Source organism: Rhinopithecus roxellana, chromosome 1 (genome assembly GCF_007565055.1).
Source record: "Rhinopithecus roxellana isolate Shanxi Qingling chromosome 1, ASM756505v1, whole genome shotgun sequence".
Classification (NCBI taxonomy): domain Eukaryota; kingdom Metazoa; phylum Chordata; class Mammalia; order Primates; family Cercopithecidae; genus Rhinopithecus; species Rhinopithecus roxellana.
Window position 1 is genome coordinate 178,415,498 of NC_044549.1, and position 10,776 is coordinate 178,426,273.

At 39.0% G+C, this 10,776-nt stretch overlaps 1 pseudogene; it reads left to right on the top strand.

Moving 5' to 3' along the window:
• Positions 1 to 9,644: 9,644 nt before the first annotated feature.
• On the top strand, positions 9,645 to 10,070 carry LOC115900014 (annotated as a pseudogene).
• The last annotated feature ends 706 nt before the right edge of the window (positions 10,071 to 10,776 follow it).

A 10,776-nucleotide genomic window follows, 5' to 3' on the forward strand; every position in this document is an offset into this window, starting at 1 on the left:
GCCTATTCTAAGTTAATAAAAATCTAGAGCTATATTAACTTCTAAGAATTTTATAACTTTTGCTCATATGTCTATGACTTTGATCAATTTGAGTGTATTTTTGCATGTATTTAGTAGTATGAGGTAGGGGTCCAATTTTACTATTTTGCATGTGGACATCCAGTTGCTTTAGCACTATTTTCTGAAAAGACTATCCTTTAGTCACTGAATTGTCCTGGCACTTTTGTTGAAAAAAAATTTACCATAAATGAGAGGGTTTTTTTTGGACTCTCAATTCTATTCCATTGATATATGTCTACCCTGATGCCAGTACCATACAGTCTTGATTTCTGCAAGGTTAGAAATCAGGATGTTTAAGCCCTCCAACTTTGTTCTTTTTCAAAATTGTTTTTTGCTATTCTAGGTCTCTTGAATTATCATACATATTTTAGGATCAGCTCATCAATTATTACAGAGGGGTCAGCTAGAATTTTGATGAGGATTGTGCTGAAAGTATAGATTGATTTGGGGAGTATTTCCATTTTAATAAAATTAGATCATCCAGTTGACGAACATGGGACCTCTTCCTATTATGTATTGATAATATTCAGACATACAATTTATCTTTTTTGTTTTTTTGAGACAGTGTCTGGCTCTGTCACCCAGACTGGAGTACAATGGTGTGATCTCGGCTCATTGCAACCTCTGCCTCCTGGGCTCAAACCATCTTCCCTGCTCAGCCTCCTAAGTAGCTGGTACTACCTCAGGTGCATACCACCATGCCTAGCTAATTTGTGTGAGTGTATTTTTGGTAGATATGGGGTCTCGCCATATTGCCCAGGCTGGTCTCGAACCCCTGAGCTCAAGTGGTCCTCCCACCTCGGCCTCCCAAAGTGCTGGGATTACAGGCATGAGCCACCACTCCTGGCCTGATTTTTTATGTTGATCAGTTGAAACAATGAATCTATCTTTTATCCTGCAATGTTGCTGAACTAATTTATTATCTGATTATCTTTTAGTGGATCCCTTAGGATTTTCTATACATAATATCATCTGCAAATATATATGGTTTTCCTTCTTCTTTTCCAAATGAATACTTTAAAAAAAACTTTCTTAATTGCCCTGACTTGAACCTCCAGAACAAAGCTGAATAGAAGTTGAAGACAGAGCGGACATTCATGTCTCATTCCTGAGCTTGGGATAAAAGTTCTCAGTCTTTCACCATGAAGTATGTTAGTTATGAGACTTCTGAAGATGCTTTTTATCAAGTTAAGGAAATCCCATCTTCTACTTATTATTTGTTGCATATTTTCTTCATGAGGTACTGTCAAATTTTGTCAAATGTTTTTCCTCTGTATTTATTGAGATGCTCATGTCGTTTTTGTCCTTTATTCTATTGACATGCTGTATTACATTGACTCTTGGATGTTAAACCAACTTTAAATTGCTGGTATAGATCTTGCTCAGTAATGGCGTATAATCCTTTTCATATGTTGCTGAATTGGTATGATTGTACTTTGCTGAGGATTTTTGCCGTTGCACTATTAGGGGTTATTGATGTAAATTTTTATTTTCTTGTAATATGTTTGCCTGGTTTTGGTACTAGGGTAATACTGGGCTCATAGAATGAGTCAGAAAGTGTTCCCTCCTTTGGAAGAACTTGTGGAAAATTGGTGTTAATTTAGCTTTAGGCATTTGGTATAATTTAAATGAAGCCATATGGGCCTGTTTTTATTTGTGGGAAGTTTTAAATGTCTAATTCAATCTATTATTAAATCTATTCAGGATTTTTACTTCCTCTTGTGTCTTCTAGGAATTTGCCCGTTTCATCTAAGTTATCGAATTTGTTAACATATAGTCACTGCTTATCATATCCCTTATAACCCTTTTTATTTCTGCAAGTTCAGTATTATGCTCTGTCTTTTATATCTTATTTTAGGAATCTGTCATGCCTCTTTTTTTTTTTGGTTGGTCTAGCTTAAAGTTTGTTAATCTCTTTAAAGAACAATGTTCAACTTCATTAGTTTTCTACATTTTTTCTGTATTCTACTTCATTAATTTTCATTATAATCTTTACTATTTCCTTCATTTTATCAGTTTGAGTTTAGTTTATTCTTTTTTCCAGTGATTTGTATTAGCTTAGGTTATAAATTTGAGATATTTCTTCTTTCTAAAGATAGGTTTTTACCGCTATAAATTTCCTTCTAAGCATGGTGTTAGCTTCATTCCATACTTTTGAAATGTGTTTTTATTTTAATACATCTCTAAGTATTTTTAATTTTGTATCTCACCCATTGAATATTTAGAAGTCTAATGTTTCATTTCCATATATTTGTGAATGAAATTTTTTTCTTTATGTTTTTGATTTTTAATTTGATTCGTTTTTGGCTAGAGAATGCACTTTGTATGATTTTAACCCTCCTTAATTTATTGAGGCTTGCTTTATGGCCTAACAACAGGGGCTATTCTGGAGAAAGTTCCTTATGGACTTGAGAAGAATGTGTACTCTGCTATTATTTCGTGGATTATTGTACAACTGCATGTCAGGTATAGTTGGTTTACATTGTTGTTCAAGTCTTCTATTTTCTCATTCACCTTCTGTGTGGTTATTCTATTCATTATAGAAAGTGGAGTATTGAAATCTCCAACTATTATTGTTGAATTATCTATTTATTGAATATGTCAGTTTTTGCTTCATGAATTTGGGGGTTCTGTTACTAGGTGCATATATGTTTATAATTATTACACTCTATAAATAATGCCTCATCATTATCAAATGTATCTCTTTAGTAACAGTTTTTGTTTTAAAGTTGATCTTATGTTAGGATTGACACTTCAACTTTCTATTTGTAATAGTTTTTTTTTTTTTTTAATTATACTTTAAGTTCTAGGGTACATGTGCATAACGTGCAGGTTTGTTACATATGTATACTTATGCCATGTTGGTGTGCTGCACCCATCAACTCGTCAGCACCCATCAATTCATCATTTATATCATGTATAACTCCCCAATGCAATCCCTCCCTCCTCCCCCCTCCCCGGTCCCCATGATAGGCCCCAGTGCGTGATGTTCCCCTTCCCGAGTCCAAGTGATCTCATTGTTCAGTTCCCACCTATGAGTGACAACATGCGGTGTTTGGTTTTCTGTTCTTGTGATAGTTTGCTAAGAATGATGGTTTCCAGCTGCATCCATGTCCCTACAAAGGATGCAAACTCATCCTTTTTTATGGCTGCATAGTATTCCATGGTGTATATGTGCCACATTTTCTTAATCCAGTCTGTCACAGATGGACATTTGGGTTGATTCCAAGTCTCTGCTATTGTGAATAGTGCCACAATAAACATACATGTACATGTGTCTTTGTAGTAGAATAATTTATAATCCTTTGGGTATATACCCAGTAGTGGGATGGCTGGGTCATATGGTACATCTAGTTCTAGATCCTTGAGGAATTGCCATACTCTTTTCCATAATGGTTGAACTAGTTTACAATCCCACCAACAGTGTAAAAGTGTTCCTATTTCTCCACATCCTCTCCAACACCTGTTGTTTCCTGACTTCTTAATGATTGCCATTCTAACTGGTGTGAGATGGTATCTCATTGTGGTTTTGATTTGCATTTCTCTGATGGCGAGTGATGATGAGCATTTTTTCATGTGTCTGTTGGCTGTATGAATATCTTCTTTTGAGAAATGTCTGTTCATATCCTTTGCCCACTTTTTGATGGGGTTGTTTGTTTTTTTCTTGTATATTTGTTTGAGTTCTTTGTAGATTCTGGATATTAGCCCTTTGTCAGATGAGTAGGTTGCAAAAATTTTCTCCCATTCTGTAGGTTGCCTGTTCACTCTGATGGTAGTTTCTTTTGCTGTGCGAAAGCTCTTTAGTTTAATTAGATCCCATTTGTCAATTTTGGCTTTTGCTGCCATTGCTTTTGGTGTTTTAGACATGAAGTCCTTGCCCATGCCTATGTCCTGAATGGTACTACCTAGATTTTCTTCTAGGGTTTTTATGGTATTAGGTCTAACATTTAAGTCTCTAATCCATCTTGAATTAATCTTCGTATAAGGGGTAAGGAAAGGATCCAGTTTCAGCTTTTTACTTATGGCTAGCCAATTTTCCCAGCACCATTTATTAAATAGGGAATCCTTTCCCCATTTCTTGTTTCTCTCAGGTTTGTCAAAGATCAGATGGCTATAGATGTGCGGTATTATTTCTGAGGACTCTGTTCTGTTCCATTGGTCTATATCTCTGTTTTGGTACCAGTACCATGCTGTTTTGGTTACTGTAGCCTTGTAGTATAGTTTGAAGTCAGGTAGCGTGACGCCTCCAGCTTTGTCCTTTTGACTTAGGATTGTCTTGGCAATGCGGGCTCTTTTTTGGTTCCATATGAACTTTAAAGCAGTTTTTTCCAATTCTGTGAAGAAACTCATTGGTAGCTTGATGGGGATGGCATTGAATCTATAAATAACCTTGGGGAGTATGGCCATTTTCATGATATTGATTCTTCCTATCCATGAGCATGGTATGTTCTTCCATTTGTTTGTGTCCTCTTTTATTTCACTGAGCAGTGGTTTGTAGTTCTCCTTGAAGAGGTCCTTTACATCCCTTGTAAGCTGGATTCCTAGGTATTTTATTCTCTTTGAAGCAATTGTGAATGGAAGTTCATTCCTGATTTGGCTCTCTGCTTGTCTGTTACTGGTGTATAAGAATGCTTGTGATTTTTGCACATTAATTTTGTATCCTGAGACTTTGCTGAAGTTGCTTATCAGCTTAAGGAGATTTTGGGCTGAGACGATGGGGTTTTCTAAATATACAATCATGTCATCTGCAAACAGGGACAATTTGACTTCTTCTTTTCCTAACTGGATACCCTTGATTTCTTTCTCTTGCCTGATTGCCCTAGCCAGAACTTCCAACACTATGTTGAATAGGAGTGGTGAGAGAGGGCATCCCTGTCTTGTGCCAGTTTTCAAAGGGAATTTTTCCAGTTTTTGCCCATTCAGTATGATATTAGCTGTGGGTTTGTCATAAATAGCTCTTATTATTTTGAGGTACGTTCCATCAATACCGAATTTATTGAGCGTTTTTAGCATGAAGGGCTGTTGAATTTTGTCAAAAGCCTTTTCTGCATCTATTGAGACAATCATGTGGTTCTTGTCTTTGGTTCTGTTTATATGCTGGATTACGTTTATTGATTTGCGAATGTTGAACCAGCCTTGCATCCCAGGGATGAAACCCACTTGATCATGATGGATAAGCTTTTTGATGTGCTGCTGAATCCGGTTTGCCAGTATTTTATTGAGAATTTTTGCATCAATGTTCATCAGGGATATTGGTCTAAAATTCTCTTTTTTTGTTGTGTCTCTGCCAGGCTTTGGTATCAGGATGATGTTGGCCTCATAAAATGAGTTAGGGAGGATTTCCTCTTTTTCTATTGATTGGAATAGTTTCAGAAGGAATGGTACCAGCTCCTCCTTGTACCTCTGGTAGAATTCAGCTGTGAATCCATCTGGTCCTGGACTTTTTTTGGTGGGTAGGCTATTAATCGTTGCCTCAATTTCAGAGCCTGCTATTGGTCTATTCAGGGATTCAACTTCTTCCTGGTTTAGCCTTGGGAGAGTGTAAGTGTCCAGGAAATTATCCATTTCTTCTAGATTTTCTAGTTGATTTGCGTAGAGGCGTTTATAGTATTCTCTGATGGTAGTTTGTATTTCTGTGGGGTCAGTGGTGATATCCCCTTTATCATTTTTTATTGCATCTATTTGATTCCTCTCTCTTTTCTTCTTTATTAGCCTTGCTAGCGGTCTGTCAATTTTGTTGATCTTTTCAAAAAACCAACTCCTGGATTCATTGATTTTTTGGAGGGTTTTTTGTGTCTCTATCTCCTTCAGTTCGGCTCTGATCTTAGTTATTTCTTGCCTTCTGCTAGCTTTTGAATGTGTTTGCTCTTGCCTCTCTAGTTCTTTTAATTGTGATGTTAGAGTGCCAATTTTAGATCTTTCCTGCTTTCTCTTGTGGGCATTTAGTGCTATAAATTTCCCTCTACACACTGCTTTAAATGTGTCCCAGAGATTCTGGTATGTTGTTTCTTTGTTCTCATTGGTTTCAAAGAACATCTTTATTTCTGCCTTCATTTCGTTATGTACCCAGTAATCATTCAGGAGCAGGTTATTCAGTTTCCATGTAGTTGAGTGGTTTTGATTGAGTTTCTTAGTCCTGAGTTCTAGTTTGATTGCACTGTGGTCTGAGAGACAGTTTGTTATAATTTCTGTTCTTGTACATTTGCTGAGGAGTGCTTTACTTCCAATTATGTGGTCAATTTTGGAATAAGTGCGATGTGGTGCTGAGAAGAATGTATATTCTGTTGATTTGGGGTGGAGAGTTCTATAGATGTCTATTAGGTCCGCTTGGTGCAGAGCTGAGTTCAATTCCTGGATATCCTTGTTAACTTTCTGTCTCGTTGATCTGTCTAATGTTGACAGCGGAGTGTTGAAGTCTCCCATTATTATTGTATGGGAGTCTAAGTCTCTTTGTAAGTCTCTAAGGACTTGCTTTATGAATCTGGGTGCTCCTGTATTGGGTGCATATATATTTAGGAGAGTTAGCTCTTCCTGTTGAATTGATCCCTTTACCATTATGTAATGGCCTTCTTTGTCTCTTTTGATCTTTGATGGTTTAAAGTCTGTTTTATCAGAGACAAGGATTGCAACCCCTGCTTTTTTTTGTTCTCCATTTGCTTGGTAGATCTTCCTCCATCCCTTTATTTTGAGCCTATGTATGTCTCTGCATGTGAGATGGGTCTCCTGAATACAGCAGACTGATGGGTCTTGACTCTTTATCCAGTTTGCCAGTCTGTGTCTTTTAATTGGAGCATTTAGTCCATTAACATTTAAGGTTAATATTGTTATGTGTGAACTTGATCCTGCCATTATGATATTAACTGGTTATTTTGCTCGTTAGTCGATGCAGTTTCTTCCTAGCCTCGATGGTCTTTACATTTTGGCATGTTTTTGCGATGGCTGGTACCGGTTGTTCCTTTCCATGTTTAGGGCTTCCTTCAGGGTCTCTTGTAAGGCAGGCCTGGTGGTGACAAAATCTCTAAGCATTTGCTTATCTGTAAAGGATTTTATTTCTCCTTCACTTATGAAACTTAGTTTGGCTGGATATGAAATTCTGGGTTGAAAATTCTTTTCTTTAAGAACGTTGAATATTGGCCCCCACTCTCTTCTGGCTTGTAGAGTTTCTGCCGAGAGATCTGCTGTTAGTCTGATGGGCTTCCCTTTGTGGGTAACCCGACCTTTCTCTCTGGCTGCCCTTAAGATTTTTTCCTTCATTTCAACTTTGGTGAATCTGGCAATTATGTGTCTTGGAGTTGCTCTTCTGGAGGAGTATCTTTGTGGCATTCTCTGTATTTCCTGAATTTGAATGTTGGCCTGCCCTACTAGGTTGGGGAAGTTCTCCTGGATGATATCCTGAAGAGTGTTTTCCAACTTGGTTCCATTTTCCCCCTCACTTTCAGGCACCCCAATCAGACGTAGATTTGGTCTTTTTACATAATCCCATACTTCTTGCAGGCTTTGCTCATTTCTTTTTCTTCTTTTTTCTTTTGGTTTCTCTTCTCGCTTCATTTCATTCATTTGATCTTCAATCGCTGATACTCTTTCTTCCAGTTGATCGAGTCGGTTACTGAAGCTTGTGCATTTGTCACGTATTTCTCGTGTCATGGTTTTCATCTCTGTCATTTCGTTTATGATCTTCTCTGCATTAATTAGTCTAGCTGTCAATTCTTCCACTCTTTTTTCAAGATTTTTAGTTTCTTTGCGCTGGGTACGTAATTCCTCCTTTAGCTCTGATAAGTTTGATGGACTGAAGCCTTCTTCTCTCCTCTCGTCCAAGTCATTCTCTGACCAGCTTTGATCCGTTGCTGGCGATGGGCTGCGCTCCTTTGCAGGGGGAGATGCGCTCTTATTTTTTGAATTTCCAGCTTTTCTGCCCTGCTTCTTCCCCATCTTTGTGGTTTTATCTGTCTCTGGTCTTTGATGGTGGTGACGTACTGATGGGGTTTTGGTATAGGTGTCCTTCCTGTTTGATAGTTTTCCTTCTGACAGTCAGAAGGACTATCTGTTGGTCTGTTGGAGATTGCTTGAGGTCCACTCCAGACCCTGTTTGCCTGGGTATCAGCAGCAGAGGTTGCCGAAGATAGAATATTGCTGAACAGCGAGTGTACCTGTCTGATTCTTCCTTTGGAAGTTTCCTCTCAGGGGTGTACTCCACCCTGTGAGGTTTGGGGTGTCAGACTGCCCCTAGTGGGGGATTTCTCCCAGCTAGGCTACTCAGGGGTCAGGGACACACCTGAGCAGGCAGTCTGTCCGTTCTCAGATCTCAACCTCCGCGTTGGGAGATCCATGGCTCTCCCCAAAGCTGTCAGACAGAGTCGTTCGCGTCTGCACCGGCTCCCGCTACTTCCCCTGTTGGTCTTCAGCTGTGCGCTGTCCCCAGAGGTGGAGACTACAGAGACAGGCAGGCTTCCTTGAGCTGCTGTGAGCTCCTCCCAGTTCGAGCTTCCCAGCGGCTTTGTTTACCTACTTAAGCCTCAGCAATGGCGGGCGCCCCTCCCCCAGCCTCGCTGCTGCCTTGCAGATAGATCGCGGCAGACTGCTGTGTTAGCAGTGAGGGAGGCTTCGTGGGCGTGGGACCCTCCCGGCCAGGTGTGGGATATATTCTCCTGGTGTGCCTGTATGCTTACAGCGCAGTATTGGGGTGGGAGTTACCCGATTTTCCAGGTGTTGAGTGTCTCAGTTCCCCTGGCTAGGAAAACGGATCCCCTTCCCCCTTGCGCTTCCAGGTGAGGCGATGCCTCGCCCTGCTTCAGCTCTCGCTGGTCAGGCTGCAGCAGCTGACCAGCACTGATTGTCCGGCACTCCCTAGTGAGATGACCCCAGTACCTCAGTTGAAAATGCAGAAATCACCGGTCTTCTGTGTCGCTCACGCTGGGAGTTGGAGACTGGAGCTGTTCCTATTCGGCCATCTTGCTCCGCCCTCACACTTCAACTTTCTAATGGTTGCTTTTGCATGATGTATCCTCTCTTATTGTTTTACTTTCCATATATTTGTATGTTGGAATCTAAAATTAATCTCCTGTAGACAGGATAAAGTTAAATAACGATTTTTAAAAGTCCATGTTACCAATCTCTGCCTCTTAATTGGAAGATTAATACATTTGTTTAATGTAATTACTATATAGTTGTTCTTTTTAAATGTAATTTTCACTCATTATGGTCATTTTGCTAGAGAGTGACTCTGCAGAGCTCTTCAGGCAGCTTTAAGATTCCTTTTTATTCTTATAATTTTGTCCTTTAAAAAATTTATTTACTGGGTCATTTGTAAATGCACATAGAAAAGTTACCTTTTTCCACTACCTCACATCATAAACAAAAATCAAGATCAGCGTTACAATTACAAAAAGTAAACAATGAGATTTTAGAATAAAATGAAAAATATCCTCATGACCTTGGGGTAGGCAAAAAACTCTTAAACAAGATACAAAATGCATTAGCCATAAAGAAAAAAACTAATAAATTAGCTACATTAAAATTATGAATTTTGCTCTCTGCCTTCTCTGCACTGAAAGCAACTGTGTTCCCATAGCCCCTAACCCCTAAAAATGTATGCCTGCTCCAAGTGTGTCTCCACCAACTCTTGGTCAAGAGCAACTCCCAGTTGCTGAGCTGTCTACTCTCTTCAGTGGTGCTGCAATGAACAGAGACACTGATAGATGAGAGTCTCAGCAGCTTGGCAGTCTCACATCCCCTTATCTCACTTGTCCCTAGCTGCAGCTTCCAAACCAGCGCAATTTCAAGAGACATTGACACAGCAGCCAAGTTTATTGGGGTTGGGGCTGCTACAGTTGGGGGGGCTGGCTCTGGGGCTGGGATTGGTTGGGACTGTGTTTGGGAACCTCATCATTGGTTATGCCAGGAACCCTTCTCTGAAGCAACAACTATTCTATCCCATTCTGGGTTTTGCCCTCTGGGAGGTGATGGGGCTGTTTTGCCTGATGGTAGCCACTCTCATTCTTTTTGCCATGTGAAGGAGCCATCTCCACCTCCCATAGTTCTTTCTCCTATGTCTCATTGGCCCTGTATGTTCTTTTTTCCTATACATTCCCAGGTAGCCTGAGGAACGTGGTTGGCTCAGGGTTTGACAGAGGGAAGACAAATAAATACTGTATTAATAAGGTGAAAACAATTATGAATTTTAAGAAAGTAAAAGGTAAGCCACATTGTAAGAGATGACAGTTGAAATACATACATCTGATAAAGGACTCAAATCCTGAGTGTACAAATAACTTATAAAAAATAAAAAGAAAAAGGCAAGCAATACAATAGAAAAAAGCAGAGGAAAGATTTGAATAAATACTTGATCAAAATCAGGACATCCAAATGGCAAATGAGAACATGAAAACGCACATAATATTGTTAATCATTAAAGAAATGCAGATAAAGTCATAAGCAATGTCACAGTCACTAGAATAGTTAAAATGAAAAAGGCAACAGTACTAAGAGTTGGCAAAGATGTGTAATGATCGAAACATTCACATACTATATGAAAGTATAAATTGGTACAATCACCTAAGAAAACTTTTTGGCAGTACCTACTAAATAGAGAAATAAATTATATTCTTCGATGAGAGGAACTAAGTGGCAAAGATGCCAATTATCACTACACTAATTTATAAATTCAAAAAAATAGCAAATAAAATATCAATGAGTTTTTTTTATTTTGAGTTTGGCAAA